At 42.3% G+C, this 23,980-nt stretch overlaps 1 protein-coding gene across 7 annotated transcripts in view; it reads right to left on the reverse strand.

Moving 5' to 3' along the window:
- Window positions 1–23,980, reverse strand: part of LOC148010553 (ARM repeat superfamily protein) — a 70,559-nt gene that overhangs the window by 33,811 nt on the left and 12,768 nt on the right. Inside the window, exon 6 of one of the 7 annotated variants that reach the window (XR_015689588.1) lies at window positions 22,061–22,115. The exons of the other annotated variants lie outside the window; for them this stretch is intronic. The gene's annotated coding sequence lies outside the window, so the exon portion shown is untranslated. The remainder of the gene's footprint in view (window positions 1–22,060; window positions 22,116–23,980) is intronic. 7 annotated transcript variants of the gene reach the window in all.

Below are 23,980 nucleotides of genomic sequence, written 5' to 3' on the forward strand. Positions count from 1 at the left end.
AATCAAGTATGCAAGGTATGATACTAGAGAGGAGAGAGAAGCGCAAGCACAGGTATAGCTGGATGCTCAAGTGAAGGTGGTAACACCTAGAGGTTATGGGACAGCCACTGGTAGAAAATGCAAGGGTTGCACAGTGTGATTAGGGATAAGAAGAGTGGTCGAACACCGGATCCCTTACATAGAACTTTTTCAGTTTAGGGGGTGTACAGAACCAAATGAAATTAGCCCTTCATCTGAGATTAAATTTTAGGCTAAGCCTAATTCTAAAGAGCTTAACAAGCATTACATCCTTGGACATGTAAGATGGGTGCCTGCAGCATAGGCCATTGCTATCGGTCACTAAGTGAGACATTGTGAACAAGGCCATAGGCTAGGGTAGTTCAGGAGTCCTATAAAAAGGACACATGGGATCATTTATGCCACATCGTGTGTGATCATCACCACAATTGGACTCTAGGCCCTTTGAAGTCTCATCCACATACCAAGATGATGTGGGTTAATGGTATGGAATCTTATGATGAGAATATGGCCTAACCTGCTGTTGGTCCCATGCTTAGGGGTGAGCCCATTTTGACTCTATGGTTGGGACAAGAGCTTGATGTCCATCTAAATAAACACAAGGGTTTGCCAAGAGGAACATATAGTGTATATGGCAAACACAAAGTGAATTAAATAATGAATCATGTACAATGCGACTACAATGAAGGAGCCTTAGGGTTCCATGTCACTGAAACTAGTTTTGAGGTGAGTAGAGTCGAGTTGATGATGCCGAACAAACATGATTGCATTGTCTTAGTTATCAAGTGGTAGCACCTGTGGGTGAGAATGGTATGTGGAGGAAGCGAAAAGCACTCTCTGGGCAAGGGGATGTCAGAGAGACATAGGATGATGTTCAACAGTAATAGAGGGAGCAAAGCACTGTCATCAATAGCTATAGATTATGAAAGTGATGATGTAATCCCTCCAAATTGTAACAGCTATCAAGACGCAGCCAACTAAGAGAAGAAAACACAAAGTATACTGAAAAAATCTCTCCCATAAAATGGCTGCAATCTTGTGACTGTTGGGGGGTTGATTGCTACAAACCAAAAGTGTCGTTAAAGTGGGAGCGGTTCTAGAGAGTTTTTGTGCTCCACATCCAAAACCCTAATTTGCAAGGACCATTCCACATCTACGATGGTATACAGCGGTTACCCAGCCTCCCACTGCTGCCAATGATCAGTGTCCATCATCTACCTCAAGTCGTTTTTGTGTTTTTAGCACTTTTTTTCATCAGCCTCTGCTCCGACAAGTGGTTACTACACTCGGGATCCATCTCTAGTGGACCACACACATCGACACCTACCTCAGTCTGCTCCCACGAGAGCCACTACCTATTGGACAGCTCTACCCTTGAGCATCTTGTACATTCTTTCCTTCATTTAGAACATTGATTCATTCACTTCAGAGTTCTCTTTCTTCTTTGTTTGTGTTTGTGTTTTTGTGTTTTGAGTTTTGCACGTCATTGTTTGAGTCTTTGTGTTTTAGTCATAGTCGTATTTTTTGTGTTTTCTCATGCAAACCCTAGCATATCTTCACATGGTATCAGAGCCACTGCTCTTTTAAAGAGTATCCTATGGCTATTGTGGAGTGCTTGGTTTTATGCAAGATACATGAACAACACGTATCTAATTCGTGATTGCTCAAATGAGTTTGAGTATAAGTTTGGTGCTTTCCATTCACCTTTACATTTTCCAGCCTTCCCTCCTATATTCACTTTATATTTATATTTCTCTTCTTTCAATCTCGATCTTACTTTAGACTATAATAGGTTATCCAATCTTAGCGCACATTGTCTTTGATGCACATCAAGGTTTTAGGCCATCGCTAGACATAGAAGTATACCACTCTACACCCTGGTACATCGTTAGCAAGAATGCCACCTTATAAGATTATGCCTTACACGCCCGCAAGTGCATTGCTCTTTGTCCTCTGGTCCTACTGGGTGGGGAATCCCTCTCTTGCACATTGTACCATCCTCCTTGGTTGCTTAAACACATAAATCCCCATCTTGTGCTAATGAGTCACCTCCTCCTCTGAAGGAAACAAGGAGTGGAAAGAAATTACCTCTATATTTAGACCAATTACACCTTTCTTGATTGATTGTAAACACCGACCACGTTTTAATATTGATGGTCAGTCTCCTTCTTTGAAGGAAAAAGAGAGTGGTATACTCACAGCCTCACAAAGACCCTCTTGGCACTTCTTGCCTAAAAAGAATAGGTTTTGTACATTTTGCTAGAAACCAGGCCATGTAAATAACAATTGTCACTCAAAGGTGAAGAATCTTAGACCCACTGAGACCAACCTTCTCGAAGAGGGTAGTTAAACCTGATCAATCACTTAATTGCAATAATTAAGAAATGAACATAAATTGTGATGCACACATTACCATAATAATCTTGGACATTGGATACCTTGTTGGAAAAAAAACTAGCACCCCTTGCCATATTTCTTTAATTTTTATTGCAATCTATTGGATGGAGTACAACTAAGATTTCACAATCTCCTCCACTGATCCAAAAGTCCCCTGCTATCACAACCGATCAACAAGCAATTCGACCCAACTGCCCCTTGATCTTCACCCAGGACTTGTACAAATGGAACCACAGACTAGCCAAATGCTACCCCAAATCAAATGGGATGGGATGACATCTAAAATCGTTGACAATTCCTTGAATTCCAGCTGCTGATTTCAATGTACGACGCCTTTAACTAATGGCGGGGTTTAAAAACAGTCTTCCTTCCATGGATAGGTGGTAAATCCCTGATTACAACTTAATTTACAGCAGCAATCAATAAATGCAAATCTGAAAATACAAATTTACCCACTAATCTTGGACAATGCACACCCGATTGGCCCCAAAATTGGAGCCCCTTTCGGTATTTCTTTAGCTTTATTGAAGAAGTTGATTTACAATGGGATTCTCCGATCTCCTTCACAATCCAAACTCCCCTTGCTGTCCAAAGTGACCAACAAGTCTTCGATCTGATTTGCCCCCTGATTCAGACACTTAATTGGCCTTCACCCACTTCATAGACAATGAAAATGGCCCTAAATTCAATGGCTAACTAGTCCTCCACCTGAATTTAGCTGAAATTCGCCTTCAGCCCTGAAAAATCCAAGTCTTGGAGCTTCCAATTTTTGGCACACTTCCCGAGGTTGTTGCTAAATCCTAATTTCTGCTGTATATTGGGATTTACAACAGAGAAATTTGCAATTTCTCAACCTCCAAGGGTCCAAATGCTGAGATCTTCAAAGCAAGGCTATGAAATGACTAGCAAATGAGAGAGAAAGCTGTATAGAGAGAAAATTCAGAGTTTTATCGCAAATAATGACTGAAAATAAGTTAAATGCGGCTGTTGCCCTACCACAACAGCATTAAATGCTGTCGCCTACAGCTGAAACATCCAAATCAGTTGTCAGCTTGTACCTGGATGCAATCGCTCAACTGTGGAGGGTCCAAATCTGCAATCGCCTCCTCAAAACTCACTCGTGGTTGGCTGCAATAGCTGAAAATAGGCTGACCATGGCTGCTCACAGCTCTCCCATATTTGCTACAACAAGAATGATCTTGTTTGTCCTCTTCTTCAGCCTTTTACCAGCCTGTATGGGCAATTTTGCCAAGTAGCAGCCTTCCCAAATGGTTTTTCCAACATTATCCATCATTAAATATTAATTTTCAGTCTTTAACTACTGAAAATTAATCTAATAATTATTTCGGTATCCAGAAAAATAATCTGACTGGCCAATAATTAAATTTGTCAGGCATCTTCCACTGCCGAGTCTCTCTATACCATCTTTGATCATTAGATCGGCATTAATCTCTAGTGTCACCAACTGACACTTATGGCCAAATGAATGACCTAGGCCAACAATTTACACCAGATACCACCAAGTACCTGTGCAACATAACTCTTTTCTTTTAATGCATCAAATGCTGAAATTTCCACTGCTGTCCATCTGAATGGCACATTCTTTTTCTGCAATGCATGCAATGAAGAAGCAATTTCAGCAAAGTTCCATACATACTTCTGTGGTATGAACATAGACCCATAAAGCTACGGATCTCATGAATATTTCAAAGATGTGGCCATGAGCAAATTGCCTCAACTTTAGCAAGATCCATATGAATGCCATCAGCCGATACAATGTGGCCCAAAAAGTTTATTTCATACAAAAAGAATTCACTTTTCTTGTCATTAATCAACAACTGATGCCTACACATCTCAATGAATACTATGGCCAAATGCTTGCGATGCTCGGCCTCATTCTTCGAAAAGACAATCATGTCATTAAAGAAAGCACCCACAAATTCCCTATGCTGCTGAAAGATGCAATCCATCATTCTATTAAACATGGCAGGAGCACTCGTAAGTCCAAATGGCATGACAAGAAACTCATACAAACCAAAAGATGTTCACAAGGCTATCTTGGATACATCCTTGGGGCTAATCTGAATCTAATGGTACCCACTTTTCAAATCTATACAGCTGAAAATGGCTGCCCCCTCCAATCTATCCAAAATTTCATCAATCTTAGGGATCGAAAATCTACTCTTTATCGTGATTTTGTTCAAAGCACAATAGTCAATGCACATACGCCATGATCCATCCTTCTTCTGCACTATAAGCATTAGAGAGCAAAATGGAGATGAATTGGGCTAAATCAGCCCTTTCTCTAACAGCTCATTTACTTGATTCATAATCTCCTCCTCTTGGGCTGCACTAACCCTGTAAAGTGGCTTATTAGGTGGACTATTGCTAGGGATCAAATCTATGTTATGATCTTTAGGCCTTTCGAGTGGCAAGTGTCTCGAAAGTGACTGAGAAAAGCAATCAACATACATTTGCAAAAATGACATGCGATCTTTATCCAAAGTAGTTACATTCCCAACATTTCCATTATCACTTTTATCCTTAGTGAAAACTACGTAAGCTAAAAGATGATTTTTCATTACTTTGGAAATAGCAAAAGCAGATATAACGGGGACAGATTCCCCTTTCAATTTTACATCCAAAGTATGAACTTTGCCGCTATGAAAGAGCATCACAATCTTATCATGAGTATCAATCACTGCATGCACACGATGACACCAAGGCATACCAAGCAAGATATCACATCCTTTCAATGGAGCAATAAAGAACTCTTCGTTGTCCACATAACAGAAATGTGCAAACGAAACTTTCCAATGATAGGAGTGACCAGCTTTACATGTCCCTTGCATGCCATACCAATCTCACCCATGGGCCCCATCTCATCCTCTCTGATGCCTAAATGGGCTGCCATATCAAGAGAGATGAAATTTGGCCATGCCCTTGGATCAAGAAAAATCAATGCATGCTGATCTTTGATTTTTTCCGAATAAGAAGTATAGACCACCACTGCATTTCCCTTCAAAAATGTGGCTGCCTTGCGTATCTTAGATGCCTCTGTGAAGTTGCCTAGGCTGCATCAAATTGCTGAATAAAAACAAGTGCTTTCAATCTATCTTGTGCACCATTGAAAGGCTCAAACTTCATGCTTTTCCCACCTTCATCATAGTCCTTCGGCGGATATATGGGAGTCAAGTTATCATAAATGGGCTGCTGCAAAATGGGTACATTGGCTGTATTTATAATAAAACAAGTACTACCTAAAGCACCTACATGACCAGCACCAAATCCTTGTGCTCCAACAATCCCTGGGGGTGCCGATACATATCCATACGGCGCGCTTTGTGCCCCAGGCATCATGCCTATGTTGCCATACATGGGATTAGGCATTAGACTTGCATCACCCAGATACATTGGGTGTTGTGAGCCACGCATTGATTGATGCATACCATAGGGATTTGTGCCATACATTCCCGTATGCGGTGCCTGTCCAACCATAGCATGAAAAATGGTACCACCACCAAAGTATCCTTCTTGTCCTATGCTTGCATGTACATAATTGCCTTGCTGCCCATGTTCCCATGGATTGGCACTACCAAGTTGGCCATGCATTTGCACTTGCTAGCCCACGAATACCAACCATTTATGCTCATCAAGCATTTTGGGCTCTTCTAAAGAAGGCTTAGGCATTTTCTTTGGTTCTTGTGGCTGTCCCAAAGCTGTAGAAGGTGTCTTCTTTTCTTTGCCTTTGCTATCCTTCTTTGGGGCATTCAAGAATCGAGTAAACTGGGGACCCTTTGCCAATTCAACAAAAAGATTTGCTGCTATACGCATTCAATCCGTGAAGCTATTATCAAATTCTTCAGCCCCTTGTTGGTCATCAGCCTCTTTATGGATTGAAGTGCCAACATTTGGGTCATTTCCCACATTTTCAGCATGCTGTCCATGCTGAGAACCATGCCCAACATCAGTCATTGCATTTCCCCCTTCACCACATGATTGACCAAGGAGGGATGCATCCTCTCCACTTGATCCCGTATCACCATGTGAAGACATGCTTGTTGTAATTCACTACTGAGAACAATTTCAGCAATAATGCAATAGTCCCAAGTTGCAATCAAGTGTAGAGGCGAAGCGGAAGCAAATAGAAAAGAGAGCTGAGAGCAGACACAGTAATCGAGGAGTTCGATAACTCAGAGCTGAAGAGTGTTTGACAATGATGGAGTGAGAGTGAGTCGTTGGATGGGTGTGTACCAGTGTGGTACACACAAAGAATAAAAGACTATATTTATACTTAGGGTACAGTACACTTACACCCGTTAGGGTGGGTTCACATGTGTGAAGTAATTTATACACGGGAGAGCGCGTAAAGGGCCTTTACACCCAACAACCTTCCACTTAAAGGTCCTAAGCGAACCTTTAACCAACTCCATAGCAGCTAAGAAACGCGTTTCTTTGAATTTGAAACTTACGAAACGTTTCTTAAAGTACGAAACGTTTCTGAGAGTAAAAAACGTGGGCGTTTTTAACTTTTTTTATTATTTTGGTGAGTTGAAACCCAAAACATGGTTTTTTTGACAAAAACTAATGGGCAATGTTAAACATGATGATGACAATGTGTAATGACTCATGAGGACTCAAGATTTTGGATGAGACACTGATTTTTTTGTGATTTTGTTTAGTTATTGGACTTTGCCAATCTAGTATCTATTCTTGTCTTGAGATTTGAATATTATACGACTTTAGTCTCATTTATGAGTTATTTATGATATATTACAATTCATTCTTGATTGTCAGGTTTTTTTTAAATGAGAATCATGATGTTGCAACTTGACTCAGTCCATATTATAGATAGGCTATTTACATGTTAATTTCAATTTTCTTTGTATGATATGTATGAATCATAATGTTTGAGTTCTAAATCATAGTATAGCTTGTCCAAAGACTGACTTTGACATAAGTGACAAGTCAATAATGGATCATGGATATGTAACGTATAATGTATTATTCTCAATTGACTCTATTATCACACTCAAGCTCAATTAGCCATTTTTTGTTTAAGAGAGTTCCATAGAGGTTTAGAACCTCTTTCCCTTGTCAAAACTATTAAAAATCCCCATATAAAAAAACCCGTGTTTCTTATTTTATCCCCTTTTGAAAGAAACTTACAAAACACGTTTCTGACGTTTCGTTTCTAAACATTTCTGACGTTTCTGGCTGCTATGACTAACTCCCACAAGTCTAATGCAATGCTCATGTGGAGCCTTTGCAAGACTTTTAGTGAAAACATCTGCAGGGTTATCTTGTGATTTGATCTTAGTCAAGATGACTAGACCATCATCCAGAACCTATCTGATAAAATGATACCGAACATCAATACGTTTGGTACATGCATGAAACATGGCATTCTTAGCCAAGCATACAGCGCTCTGGCTATCACATCTAAGTGCAGGTGTTTTGGTGGGCAGCCCAAAATCTTTGACCAAATGACCAAGCCAAACTGCTTCTTTTGAAGCTTCGGTGGCCGAAATATATTCAGCCTCAGTGGTAGAGAGTGCTACTATTTTTTGCAATCTAGAGCACAAGAAACCACCCCACCCGTCAAGGTAAAGATGTATACCCACTAGTAGATTTGCAAATATCCAAGTCACTGCCATGTCTGCATCATAATACCCTTGCAGATCCAACGTACCCATGCCATAGCAAATACATTTTCTTTGTGTGCCCTTAAGGTACTATAAGATACATTTCACTACTTCCAAATGTGCTTTGCCAGGATTTGACATGAACCTGCTTACAACTCCCACTGCATAAGCAATGTCAGGTCTAGTAGCAACCATAACATACATGAGTGAACCACAAGCTGAAGCATAAGAAACACCCTTCATGGTACTGACTGCCTTGTCATCTTTTGGGCAATCTGCTTTGCTAAGCTTAAGATAGGGTGGAAAAGGTACACCAAGAGGCTTAGCATCAGACATAGAAAAACGATCAAGTACTTTGCTGATGTACTTTTCTTGTGAGAGAAATAAGAGTTGTTGCTCTCTATCTCGTGTGACACGCATGCCCAAAATATGATCAACTGCACCCAAATCCTTCATAGAAAAGGCTGAATTCAGCTGCCTTTTCAATGCATTAATCTGTCTTTTATGCTTACCAGCAATAAGCATATTATCCACATAAAGCACAAAGTATAATAAGGCTTCCATCATCAGCCTTCTTAATATATAAGCAGTGATCTGCACTACTCCTTTTAAAACCATGTGAGAGTATGAAGGCATCAAACTTTTTATACCATTGTCTAGGGGCCTGTTTCAAACCATACAAGCTTCTCTTAAGCTTACATACCAAATGCTCCTTTCCATGTATAACAAAACCTTCGGGTTGTTTCATGTACAGCTCTTCTTCCAGATCACCATGCAGAAATGCAATTTTAACATCCATCTGATCAAGTTCAAGATCCATAGATGCTACAATGGCAAATAACACTCGAAGAGTGGTCATTTTGACAGCAAGAGAAAACACTTCCTGAAAGTCAATGCCCTCCTTTTGTGTATATCTCTTAGCCACAAGTCTGGCTTTGTATTTGGGTTTGCCATCCACACATTTGATTTTATAGACCCATTTGTTAGGAATAGCTTTTCTATCCTTGGGCAATGTAACCAAATCCCAAGTATCATTCTGATACAATGACTTCATTTCTTCCTGCATAACTAGCTCCCACTTTTTCTTTTAACTCACATGATAAGGCCTCTTTATACATAAGAGGCTCACCCTCATCTATGAGCAAAATGCAATCCAAAGAAGAATTAAATCTTTCTATAGGCCTTCTGACATGTGTAGACCTTGCCCAATGATCTGTGTTATCAGGTAGTGGATCCACATCCAAAGGAATGTCAATGACTTCATTGTTTGGCTGCTGAGCTGCATGTTCAGGTTGCTGTAATACAATTTCAGGCTGCTGTAATTCATTTTCAGCATGCTGATTTTAGTGCTCAAGTTGATGTTCGGCCTCCCCTTGCTGCCCATTTTCATCTAGCTCAATAATGATACGCTGATTGTCATAATCAGCATCAAAAGGAGCTGAATTTTCAGTGGCTGATGGCTGCTCAAGTAACTGATCATGCTGAAAATTAACTTTCTTTTTGTCTGAGTCATTAAATGTGACATTTTTCAACAACTTTGACTTATTGAATATCACATCCCGGCTGCATAGCACCCTTTTTATGCTTGGAACCCAAACTCGATAGCCCATTTCACCTTCATCTCCATAACCCATGAAGATGCCTCTATGAGATTTCATGTCAAGTTTGGTTCTGCTATCAACAGGTACATGTACATAGCATTCACAGCCAAAGACTCTTAAGTGGTCATACGAAGCAGGTTTGCCAAACCAAACCTCTTCAGGGATGTCACTTTCAAGTGCACGATGTGAAGATCGGTTGCAAATATGCACCGCAGTTTTAAGTGCCACTCCCCAAAACGATTGCGAGAGATTAGTTGTGGACAACATGAACCAAATCTTCTCGCATAATGTGCGATTCACTTGCTCCATCACACCATTAGAAGATGGATTGTAAGGAGCTGTAAGCTCTCGTTTAATCCCATTGTCATCACAAAACTTATTGAATTCTTTAGATACATACTCTCCCCCATTATTTGTTCTTATGCATTTTAACTTTAGGCCTTTTTGAGTATTAACCAATGCATAAAACCTTTTAAAAGCATCCAATGCCTCACTTTTTTGCTTAAGCAAGTAAACCCATAGCTGTTAGTAGTCATGTTTGTCATGCCTTGTCATCTCCTGCCCGTGAGCCTCAGTCTGAGTCAGACGGGGACTTTAGGAGCTCTGACTTGTCTATCACTTGTTTTGACGGAGGAGGTAGCTCATTCTAGAGCACTCAGTTTATTGCATTTCAGTGCATTTTCTCCTCCAGTCGGGATTTTATGTGCATTTCCCGGGGCAGTTTCTGCATTCTTCAGCTTGCCTCACCTGCCGGACATTGTCCACCCTTTCCGGGATTTTTCTGAGCATTCCTGGCATTTTTACCAGCATTAAATGCTGGTCGGATCAGCATTAAATGCTGGTCGGACATATTTATGGCCTCAAATTTCAGGTCGGCCAGTTTTTGGGTTTTTTGGCTATTTATAGCCATTTCCCACTTGGCAGTCAGTTGTATTATCATCTTCCCTCCTTCTTTGGCAGGTGCACACTCCGACTCCGTCAACTTCCTCCGTCTTCGGTGCTGCCGTCATCATCAGCCTGATCTGGTGCCCTCACTGATGTTTTGGGCTGCGTGCAGGGACTGATCAGTCCACAGTTTTGTATTCAGCATTCATTACAGTCAGTGCAGATTTTCTTCCTTCATTTTTTGCTCTCTCTCTCTCCTCCTCTGTGTTCGTGTTCTTCTTCCGTTGCGCACTCTCACATGGTATCATCGCCTGACTGAGAGCACGGAGGACCTAACCTTGTGGAGAGATACCTCACCCCTCTTCTGCTGCTGTCACCTCATCTCCAATTGCCCAGACGGCCCCTCCAGGTGGCCATTCTTCTTGCATTTGCTGCAGACGACTTCTCCAGAGGCTGCCACGTCATCAAACGACCCCTCCTGCTTGCGTTTACCATCAGGTGGCCCCTCCTTCAGCTGGGTGACACATCATCAGGCTGCGTTTTCCTGATCTGGTGGTCGTTTCCACTCCTGGCGGCTCATCTCCTGCTGGCAACTCACTCCCAGGCTGCGTTTTGGTGCTGGCGGTTTCTGTTCTGGTGACCTTCATCAGATACCCTTGCGTTTTGCAGCTCCAGGTGTTTGTAGGCTATCACGGCCTGCGTTTTGGTGGTTGGTGACCAGACTGTTGGTCCTACTTCGGCTTCGGCACAGTTTTCTTTGGTGTTTGGTGTTTTGCAGATTGGAAGATGTCTTCTCATCAGTTAACAGGCTTTGATAACTCAGACGACGAGCTTTTGTCTTAACACTCGTCTGAACGGAGGCGTGATTTCTATCACGAGGACCGTCGTCCGGAGTCTATCCCCCTTCTATTCATGTATCTCGGCAAGCCCCTTCCAGTGGGCCAAAGATGCAGCCTTTGGTACCCCCTGTACAGGTACCCGTACTTCCTCAGCTGTCCAAAGAGGACCGGTTGGATGGCTCCAATTTTTCTCTATGGTCCTGCAAGGTGGAGTGTATCTTGGACTCCTTCGATCTTTGGGAGCTTGTTTCTGTTCCTATTCCCCGGCCTAAGGTAGATCCCGCAGATGGGACATCTATGGATCGTGCAGCCTTATGGGATCGGCTTAATTCTAGAGCCAGATCTTTCCTCTTTCTGAGTTTGCAGGATTCTGTCATTGTTCATGTTCACAGGTTGAAGACTGCAGCAGACGTGTGGAGAAAGCTCGCGTCTCTCTATCAACAGAAGACGTTTGCCCACCGGATATCTCTCGAAAAGAAGTTGCGGATGCTCGCTATTGATGATAGTCCTTCCATGAAGGACCACATCAACAGATTACAGGATATGAGGGATGAGCTTACATCCCTCGGTCGGACGATATCTTCTGAAAACATGGCTATGATTCTTTTGACTCAGCTGCCATCGCCTCGGTTTGATGTCTTCTACACCAGCCTTCTTACATCGAGGACCCGTGAGAAGCTTCTATGGGAGGAGCTATCCCCGCTTGTCTTGGAGCATGACGAGCGACTCAGAGAGGTCAGTGCTAGTGGATCCGACTCCACTAGAGCCTTTGTTGCACGTTCGGGAAGACAGAAGAAGAAGAAGAAGAAGTCAAAGGCTAAGAAGAAGGACAGTTCTTCAGGCTCTGACTCAGATTCAGAGAGACCGAAGTGCCCACACTGTGGGAAAGGGACACATCCCGAGGAGAAATGTTGGAAGAAGTACCCTCACCTTCGTCCGGGAGCGAAGGGTGGATCTACATCGGAGCCTTCTTCTACCTCTACACCAGCTGTTACCCATGAGTCAGTGTTCCTTCATATCCATGCTTTGGAGGAGGATCCTTCTTTCGTGGCTGCAGTGTCTTCTGTGCAGCCTTGGTTAGTGGACAGTGGTGCTTCGAGTCATATGACTCCTCGAGGTGATTTGTTACAGGATCTCCATCCATCAGAGGGTTCAGTCACTGTTGGTGACATTTTATCGGTGCCTATTAGTGGTGTTGGCACATTGCCTTTGTTTACTGACCGACCTTCGAGCTCCTTTTCACAGGCCCTACATGTTCCGGATTTGGGCCTTCCCCTCCTCTCAGTTTATGGCCTTACAAGGCTTGGCACATGAGTGATCTTCACCGAGCATGCCGTTGTTATTGAGGATTCTCTTACAAGAGCTGTCTTATCTACAGGTTGGCAGGAGAGCGGGCTTTACAGGCTCCATTCCTCTTCTTTGATGCAGGGTCCTCCGAGGCAGTCTATTGCTACACCCGTTCCCGCTTGTGCACCTTCTATTCCACAGATTTCTTCCTATCCCCCACCTTCTCCTCCGGTGGTTCCCTCGTACCCCCCATCCCTTTCAGAGGGGGACGATCTCGGTGATGCGGCTGTGGATTCCCTGGCCCCTAGTGTTTTAGAGGGGGATTCCCAGGATCGTGAGGAGCTCCTTCAGCGGCAATCTTCATCGACGGACTTCATCGACCTTGGCATTCCTCTTGCCACCCCAGGATCCGTTTCTCCCTTGGCCTTCAGCCACATCCAGGATCTGAGAGGGGGTGTTAGCAGTCATGTTTGTCATGCCTTGTCATCTCCTGCCCGTGAGCCTCAGTCTGAGTCAGACGAGGCCTTTAGGAGCTCTGACTTGTCTATCACTTGTTTTGACGGAGGAGGTAGCTCATTCTAGAGCACTCAGTTTATTGCATTTCAGTGCATTTTCTCCTCCAATCGGGATTTTATGTGCATTTCCCGAGGCAGTTTCTGCATTCTTCAGCTTGCCTCACCTGCCGGACATTGTCCACCCTTTCCGGGATTTTTCTGAGCATTCCTGGCATTTTTACCAGCATTAAATGCTGGTCGGATCAGCATTAAATGCTGGTCGGACATATTTATGGCCTCAAATTTCAGGTCGTCCAGTTTTTGGGTTTTTTGGCTATTTATAGCCATTTCCCACTTGGCAGTCAGTTGTATTATCATCTTCCCTCCTTCTTTGGCATGTGCACACTCCGACTCCGTCAACTTCCTCCGTCTTCGGTGCTGCCGTCATCATCAGCCTGATCTGGTGCCCTCACTGACGCTTTGGGCTGCGTGCAGGGACTGATCAATCCACAGTTTTGTATTCAGCATTCATTACAATCAGTGCAGATTTTCTTCCTTCATTTTCTGCTGTCTCTCTCTCCTCCTCTGTGTTCGTGTTCTTCTTCCGTTGCGCACTCTCACAATAGCTTCCTAGAGTGGTCATCAATAAAAGACACAAAATAACGAAAACCGCTATAAGTTTCTATTGGCATGGTGCAAACATCAGAATGGACTAAATCCAAGATACATGCCTTCCTAGAGGCTCCATGAGAATAGGGACTCTTTATATGTTTACCAAAAATACAATCATCACAAAAGTCAAGCTTTGAGCTTTTCACATCAACTCTTCCAAGTGAAGAGAGTGCCTGCAAACCCTTTTGGCTCATATGTCCAAGACGCTTGTGCCATAACTCCATGTGTGACTCTACTTCAGCAACTACAACAAACTTTCCAGGAAGTGCCTTGCAGTAGAGATAATACAGGGTCCTCTTTTTACCACCTCTAGTGACTAGCATAGATCCTTTCTGGATTTTCCAGACGAAAGCCACCCACTCTCTATCAAGTAACCAGCCCATCATGAACCTGGATGTCAATCCCAACTCCAGGATTTGTACCTGCCAGACTTCCGGTCGATGCATCACGGATGTCCCTCTCTGGATCCTATGCATCTATATAGAAATATAGATGAGGCGCGGCTCCCCCATCTCACCACTCTCTCATACTCCCTCTCTGGCATCGGAGAGTCATGAGGAATGACCTCATCACCACCACTAGAAAGCAGCTGAGGAAGGGGCCACTAAGCCCTTCCCACGATCCGAAGAAGAGGATCCCTTCCACGCCTTGGACTTCGCCTTGGCTGGAGGATTGGAATCGAAATCTGAGGCAGATGATGACTCGTCGGAGGAGTCCGCATCCCACTTCGTCTTCTGCTCCTTTTTCTTCCTAGAAGCCGCTAACTCGTTGCAATCCTTCCTTAAATGACCTTTTTTGCGACAGTGGTAACACTGGGCCTTCAACTGCATTGTCTTCAAACCCATCTCTGAAGCTACAAAAGCCTCACGGGAATCTCCATGTAGCATATCATCAGTGGATGTGCACGGAGGAGCCATCTGGAGAGGATGTAGAACACAAGTAGAGAAAAGAAGGTATTTGGAGAGGGAACACAGCCAAACCACGAGCACAGACTACAAAAAGCAAGAGTTCACATACAGTATAACCCAAAATCTGATAAAAAGAAGCCAAAATCTGCTGCACAAAGTCAAAAAATCTGTTCAAATCTGCCAGATACAGCAAAAACGGCCTATTCTGCCAGTCGCCCAGCCCAAAATAGTGCTGAAAACAACAAAACGCAGGCTGCACACTGCATAAACAGGTTAGGGAACTGTCACCAGCAGCCTGATGATCAAAACACAGGCAGCAGGAGGTGTTGGACAGCAGGCGATGGCAAATCTACAGAAAACGCAAGTCAAACAGGTCGCCTGTTTAGAGCAGCAGCCACCTGATCAGCAAAGGGGAAAACAGTCCTGAAATCAGCAATAAAAACACAACAAAAACACAAATCCTGAAATCTGATACTATGTCAGAAGTGGTGCAGCAATGGAAGCATAAACATGTGCTGAAATAAACTGCTGAACACAAGACAAAAGAAAAGAAAGAGATAACACAATACAGATGAGAACTCAAATGTATACTCGAGAAAGGGAATCCATATACCAAGACATGAGACAGTATAGATACAATGTGAGTCACCAGCTGTGGAGGCACTAGCACCTGCTCCCTCTCTCCAAGGACTGTCCAGTGATGAATGAAATGAAAGAATGAATGAATGAATGGAGGAGGGAGCCAAACCATATATAGGACAAATAAATGCCCAAAATATGACTGGTCGGCCAGCATTAAATGTTGGCTAACTGGCTGCAAATAATGCCCAAACCTCAATAAATACTGACAAATAAAATGCCTAAATAATCTATGTGCCCAGCCTACTACATCACAAGCCCAGACTCAACCATGAGCTAACTAATCTGCTAACAAAACTGACCCACCACCAACGTAACCAAGATAGGTAGCAAATTGAGGAGGAATAGTCTGCTGTGCCACTTATGCATTACTGCCTTGACCATTCACTCCTTGGTCCTGTGCTCATACTTCTTGTTACACTGGACCTGTCTCCATGTTTGCTGTCTTTTCCACATGCTCACGCACGTTAGAAGTTTGCCTTTTTGAGCGCTCCATGGTATGATGTGATGACTCAGCCTGAGAATCCTCATTATGTGACTTCAAAAATTTTCGCATCCGAGGATTCTTTACAAGCTGTTCGAAAGAGCCAATCAGAATGAAGAGTTGTGCCATAAACAAGTTCTCATGTTCTTGCTCCTCATCCTGTGGTTCAATGTCGGTTCTAGAAGGTGCTGACACCTGTGTACCAATACTCTCTCTTCGGTGTCTACGAGCAGAAGAACTCTCTTCTTCATGAGGGAGTTTTCCTTTGCCTTTATCCATGTCTGTCATCTCTTGAGTCCTATAATCTCTGTAAAACCTGTGTGTATGGCCTTTTCACCCAAAATTGTCCGAGCTTAAATTCTTACAGAAAAGAATTCAAATCCCGGGGATGGAACCATGAAACCGGTCTATGACTCACATAAAGCGGTAGTTCCTTCGATTAACACCTAGTCCTTACACACACACACATAAGCAGAGACCTCACTCCCTTGCTCAATACCAGATTGGCCCCGAAGACCGACGCCCCTCTCGGTATTTCTTTATCAATTAAAAGATGTAAAATTACAAAAATGATAATGTTCCAAAATACATAACCTATGAACAGTTGGTTTTCATCTCTTCTGAGTAAATCCCAGCTGCATAAGAACAGTACAACATGTCCAGATCAACATTCCTTTTAGGAAAGCATTTTCTATGACAAAAACTCAATGATTCCTATGGAGAATTGCAGTCTACAGATCTCTGAATTCATTGTTCTTACTGCCCAGCATGTCCTGAATTCACTGTTTCTATTGTCCACCACGCTGTTCTTACTGTCCAACATGTGCAGAATTCACTGTTCTTACTGTCCAGCACACTGTTCTTACTGTTCAACATGTGACCAAAACTCAATGATTCGTATGCAGAATTACAGTCTGCAAATCTCTGAATTCACTATTCTTACTGTCCAGCATGTCCTGCATTTTCTATGACCAATACTCAATGATCCATGTGCAAAATTTCAGAGAAAACACAGAATTGTACCTTCGATGGAATCAGCCCATCATGCGAAGCATTTCCTCTGAGAATAGAGAGAGAGTTAATCAGAGGGAGCAAGCTCTACCTCCGTGCTTGAGAGTACTCTCCATGGCTGATTTTCTTGCAGCAATCTGCCCTCAGCTCCCCAAAACTTCATTCTCCCCTCTACTCCTTATGCCTATTACATTTTTTTTAATGCTCTCTCTCTCTCTCTCTCTCTCTCTCTCTCTCTCTCTCTCTCTCTCTCTCTCTCTTTTGGGAATTTGTGCTACATGGCATACATGTAACAATTTTCCCGTTTAAACCTTTTGGTCTAAAATTCTCCATGATCGGTGCAAATTTTGACCTCGGCACAGACAAAGAATTAATCCTCATGCAAAAACAAAGATAATGACGCGAACAAATTCTGAGGCCCAAAAATAGTAACTCTCTAAATTTAAGGGATGGTGTATTAGAGATCAGTCGCCTGGTCGGACTGCACCGTCCACAGTCCAGTCGGACTGCCACGTGGCAGTCCGACCTGCTTCCGTACAGTCGGCTGCATTAGGCTGCATTTAATGCAGCCGACAGGCAGTTATTTGGCGCCCAGTTCTTGGCTATCTATAGCCGGGTTTTCAGCAGTCTGCCTACATTCTTCTGCTCACAGATTACAGGCTGGTGGCTCGCGCAGATTCCGTCTCTGTTCGCAGATTTCAGACAGGAGATTGTGCAGACTGCAGCGGACTTCGAGGTGAACAGCAGGTTGCATCGTCGAGGTGGAGACACGCAGTCCAGCACACTGCGCCTGTGTATATATCTGCATATCTTTGTATACAGCACACTTTATACAACAGATCTTCATCTTCCACTGTCTCTTCCTCTCTCTTCTATCTCTCTGCGTTCTCTCTCTCTCAGTCCTACGCTTCTGCACCGCTGCACTCTGACATGGTGACCCCTACATTCGTCAAGTTGTTCTGAGCAACTTTTATCATTGTGACCACATCAAAAAGTGTAATGTGGCTCGGTTACGGTGACTTTTATTCCGTGAGCATTCTCACATGTGCATCTGTCTTGGCCAAGCTCATTGTCCTGCACCATCTCTAGTGGCTAAGCACACAGTTCTAAACCACTGGCATTCTATTTTTTAGTGCCCATTCAATATGGAACCAGTCCTAAGGCTCAAACAAACCATTAGTCCAATTTGTCCCAATGGCTGCCTCTTCTGGCCATGCAAAGATCCCGGCTTATTCCAAGAGAACTCTGGGAGGTAAGAAGCAACAGTAACAAAAGAAAAGAAAAATAAAATATTAAGTAAATAAGAAAAGCAATTGTAAAAAGTATCACCACGTGGTGACAGAAGGATATCATGAGATACCTTAAGGGCACAAAGGACTTGCGCATCTACTTTGGGAAGTAAAAGTCATCTGTTGGCTTCACAGATGCAAACTATGTTGGTCATCCTGACTACAGGAATTCTACTTTAGGATATGTGTTCACGTTCACAAGGGGAGCAGTCTCTTGGATATTCAAGCTACAAAAGTATACTGCATTGTCAACTACAAAGGCAGAGTATGTAGCTACCACGGAGGCATGCAAGGAAGCTTTATGGCTTTCACATCTAGTGTAAGAGCTTGGCATTACAGAGGTTCCTATTCTCCACTGTGATAGTCAGAGTGTTATCATGCTAGCATGGAATCCTGTCTTTCATTGTAATGAAGGAGACAGGAGGGAGAGAAGGAGAGGAGAGAGAGAGTGCAGAAGAGAGATAAAGATTGCAGGAAAGAGAGAGAACTGTAGAAAGAAGAGAAAGAGAGAAAGAAAGTGACGAGGAGAGAGAAAGACTAGGAGTAGAGAGAAAAAGACTAGAAGAGGAGAGAGAAATGGCTGGCAGCCATGGAAGGACAGGGAAGAAGGTGAAAGAACAGATGTTTATTCATAAAAATGGTACCATGCCAGTGTCCTTCACATCTTTTATACCTAGGTCAGTGTGACACTAGGTATTTCCCTCAATTACAATCCATCCCTGCTTGGATGTTTTTATCCCAAAAACAAAGGAGGGACTTATTACATGGGTAAGGAAATTGTAGTGGAGAGGATATGGGACTCTATGCAGGTGTACAAAGATATTACAATCTCCAAATCTTCATATGGTGGGTTATGTATATGGCTGCAAGCATACTATCAGATGCATACATCAATTGTGGAACCATAGGATGATGACTTGATACATTCTTCTGCAATCATGAATTGCAACCTGATAGAATAACCATGCTGTCCTGCAGACCCTGCTGTAGAAAAACTGCCATAAGTTTGGGTAGGCTGAACCAAACCAAGCGTTTAATAGCTCTGTAGAAAGCTCTTTTACTGTACTATCAGCTGATGTAAGTGGTACATATCTGTAAGCAATTCAGAATTTTAAAGAGCTCAAAACAAAGAGCTGGCAGGAAGCAGACTGCAGTGAAACAGGGCACTTAACTTGCATCCTTTGCATCCAAAGATCATCATGAAGATATGAGGATTAGCCAAGATGCTTACTGACCTACATAGAGTTTTTAACACTCCTTTTGTCCATGCGGATCAAAGGGAAAAGTGACATCACTACCATCCATTGGGTCATCATCCCCAACACCATAAGCAAACAGGGCTAAGTCAATCGGTGTCTTATGGATGTGATCTTCAACCATCAGCATAAAGTGAGTCTTTGATTCTCCCGTGATGCACTCAAAAGCATACAAGGCTGCATATGCTAAAACATTCATTGCATCATCCTTTGTATTTACTGTGGTTGGGGCAGTATGATTAGTAGTTTGCTAAATTTGATCAACAATCTGCCCACAATCTTCTTCCTTGAGCTGGAGTCCTTTCATTTGACTCTCATAAAGATTACCTTCAGCAATATCTTTTTCATTCTCTGCATTGGCTGCCTTGTCGCATTTGGATTGAAGGGTCTCGACATCATGATGCTCTAATGAAACGCTCGCATCTTGTAAAGATGGCTGAAGTTGCCCCTTATGAAACGCTCGCATCTTGTAAAGATGAGATCAATTGTCCAAAACAATCCAAAAATTTATAGGTGTTGGATATTACAACTTGTGGTGTTGGGATTTTTAGGGAGACTTTACAATTTCTAAAATATGTGGAGCCACACACTTTCCACTGGTAACAGTATCCTCAGCTCAGCTTTGAATTTTCCTAGCATCTAGTTTAAAATATAAGCTAGAAGGTGGATTCTACATTAACATTGTAATTTCCTGGTGCATTCTACTCAAGGGCCAATCATCCTCAATTTGCAATAGTTGGGGCTCGCGGCCCTCACAAATGATAGTAACATCCACATCTGCACTTTCACACATGTCTTGATTAAGGCACAACCATTTACCCTTGAGCATCCTCCATCTACGATACTTGAACACTAGGCATAAAGTCTGTCTTGTCACAAAGTACCTGTGATTGGAAAGGAAAGTTAGCCGATTCATCCCAAAGTAAGATAATAGTCAACTAAGAGAGAAATTTTTTACGTGAAAGCCATGTCCCTTGTTGTGACTCGACACTTCATTGTGTCGTTAGGACTGTGAGTTATTTTTTATGTCCGAGTTTTGCTTAGAATCCTTGTTAAATAATCCTCTGATGCACTTTTTGTGACGTATGTGCTTTTGGTACATCTCAAACCCTTACATTCCTTGAACATGTGTGTAAAAATTGCAATTAGTATGAGCCAACTTAGATGTACATTCTTTGAACCGGTGCTTAGCTTCATAGAATTCAATATGTCTACTAAAATTTTTGTGCTACACATGTGCAAAATGTCGCTACTACACAATGACCATTCTATGCTATTGAAATCCAATATGTGCATAGACTCAAGGGTCCCATATTCTTGATCCCCCTTGGGCAATATGTACTTGGAGTCAGAGAAAGAAACAAGGTCCTTTGCAAACTGCTTAGTTGTACGCCCCCCAAAGAGCAATCTACAAATTTCAAGGTGGTAATACTTAAAAGAACCTGTGAAAATCTTAACATTTTGCCACTCACAACAATCCAAAGGGTATACTTCTGTAAATACGAGACAAGTAGTTACATAGATATCATGAAAGTTCTCATTCTCAATGAGTTGCAAATACTTACTGTTTGCAATGTTTCGTTGAAAGGGCACAGTGGATGCAATATGTATTTATTTTTGCCTAAATACATGTCCAAACACCTCTGTTACAAGGTGAGAATCAACATTCCTTTGTTTGAGAGCTAACATTTTACCCTTGAAAGTTCTCATTCTCAATGAGTTGCAAATACTTACTGTTTGCAATGTTTCGTTGAAAGGGCACAGTGGATGCAATATGTATTTATTTTTGCCTAAATACATGTACAAACACCTCTGTTACAAGGTGAGAATCAACATTCCTTTGTTTGAGAGCTAACATTTTACCCTTCCAGTGCTTTGATACATCTGCAAATTGCAGATGCTTTCACCCTGAAAGCTTCCTTCATACTTAGACGCATATGCACCCAAGACGAGCAATGATACATATCAATGATCCAATTCCCTTCTTCATCTTTTCTGTTATGTACTTCTATTGAGAGAATGCTTGTTCTTCTCTTAGGCATTATAACCTATGCATTAGATGTAAAGAAGTATGTATTAACCCCTAAATAATAAGCATTTTAAGTATGTCTAGTAATCACCAATATGCCATACAATTCAACATAGCATTAAGAGATGTTTACACTTTTGTAAATAGACACAAATATCGATACCGAAACACATGTGGATATGTACATCGACACAAAGTATAGATTCAATTTCAAGGAGTCACTTTAGTCATATCATTTATATGAAATATAATGAAAAGAATTTTACAAGAATACTTAGAGATTTTTGCCAAAATAAATTTGATTATAATGAATAGGAGTCTGATTTGACTCAATACATTGTATGAAACGTGGGTATTATAGAGTAATTGTTACAAGGATAGTAGCCACATGGCATGAAATCTTAATGGGCACATTGGATTGACACATGAGATATTCTAAGACTCAACACATTGTGCATTATATGGATGATATGATACAAGAGTTTAATGGATCATTGCCAATTGGCATGGAGATCTGAATGGACACATAGGACCAATAAAGCATAGGATTTTTGAACCATTGACTTCTAGAGGATCCATATCATCCAACACAAGGGAATCACTCACCACATCAAAATAGTCAATCGAGAATTATGTGCTTCACCTAAACCTTGTACAATACCTGCATGTATAAAAAAATACATGCATGAATCTCTTTTAACAAAAGTACTTGCATGAATCCCTTTTAACAAAAAATATCTAGATAATTGCATGAATAGAAGCAATACAAAATAGGGCTAATTTACCTATAAGCTAATTTGCTAAAGATAAGATTGAATCGTTGCTTATCAAAACCCATTGCAAATTATGGACATAAGAAAACATCAATTCCATCAAACATAAAAGTCACTAATTAAATGAATAAATTTTGGCACCATAAAATATGGTAGATTTACCAGCTGTAAATTGAGCTATACACAATCTCTGTTGTACCTTGTATTAAGTGCTGCAAGAACAATTGATCCTTAAGTGAGAACTAGCATCAAACCCTATTGTAAAGATAGTGGAAATGGGATAATGCAGAGAGAAAGAAAGAGAGAGTGTGTGTGAGTACGTGGGAGAGAGAAAGAAATGAGCACCTATCCAATCTTGCCCAAATTGATCTATGCAAAAGATAATTTTGAGCCTCTGCATTGACCATGGGTATCAATTTAATGAGCATTTGCTTGGCTTCCACCTTCAATTGCTTGGGTCTGCTAGAGAACCATGTCTCATGCCCGTGCAAGGTGTTGTAGAGTTGGCTGAGCTCTCCAAGCATCTAATCGTCCTCAAATGGTCCTTGGCCATTGCTAAGATCCTGAAAATGCATTGCTATTGTCAACTATGGACTGTTTTCCAAACAATGCTTCCTGAAAATGACTATCAGCTGTGGGACTACTTCCAGTCCAATTGTTACCGTTGCTCAGCTTGGCACAATGTTAATGCATCGTCTATTGCAGCTCCTGTTGCTGCACCATCATCACAATGCATTCACAGCTGCAACCACAATCACAAATGAGCTGCAACCACAGCAAGTCAACAGCAGATCAATGCATTTACTTCTTTTGCTTCAGTAGTGACCATACAACCCCAAGCACATGCATTTACTGCAGCTGTGAACAGTCTACATCCTGATGTTCTTTTGTGACGGTTCTTTACCCAACCCACATACACCTGCAAGAGGCCTCCAGCCGTGGAAAGGCAGCCTCAGGTGCTAATTTTCCACTTGCTGCTACAACACAGACTGTGCCTAGCTATGCCTCCTTGCCGCTGCTCTCAGCTTCCTTGCTGGCTCCATTGATGCATTTAGATGACCAGCTGGCCAGCAGCTCTGCTACTTGCTTGTACCAGAATAACGTTGACATCCAGCTCTCATCAGCAGCAGCTAACTCTCCATATCCCGGCCTCGGCCCAGGGCCACATCAAAGCCTCCATAGCCAGCAACTCATTAATAATACTGCTGCATCTTGTTGCTACAGCAAACCATATTGAGAATGTTGACATGGAGGAGATTTCCAGTGACCTCCATGTCTCTTCTCAGACAAGTCGATACCGCCTAAAGGAGTTCAAAGCATCATTGGTTGGGATTGGACAAGGCCCAAGGGCTTCCTTGGGGAAAGGATATCACTATGAAGACAGTAGATAGGCACTTGCCATTTCTTTTGAACTATTTATTAGTCAAGATGAAAGCAGGGGCAATCAAATTGTCTCAAAATGATACTTGTATTTGTCCCAGCCTGCCCTTGATGGCAGAAAGGAAGGGGATTTCCCCATCCAAGGAGGACACTGCTCTCAGACACCTTGCAAAAGCATTGTGTCTGAAGTTTGGTGCACAAATCAAGAAAACTCTCATGAGCCAAACATACACTGTTAAGGAGATGGAGACTGAAGATGTCTGTGCTGAGGAAGGGCAGAGTTCCAAAGCTGAGTTGCCACCAAAGAGAAGAAAATTGGATGATGATCAGAGTTTTGCAGCTGGGTTTCTTTCAAGAGCTGAAGAAGGCATGG

Source organism: Lygodium microphyllum, chromosome 29, assembly GCF_053477565.2.
Source record: "Lygodium microphyllum isolate KBCC chromosome 29, Lygodium_microphyllum_v1.1.10, whole genome shotgun sequence".
Taxonomy (NCBI): Eukaryota; Viridiplantae; Streptophyta; class Polypodiopsida; order Schizaeales; family Lygodiaceae; genus Lygodium; species Lygodium microphyllum.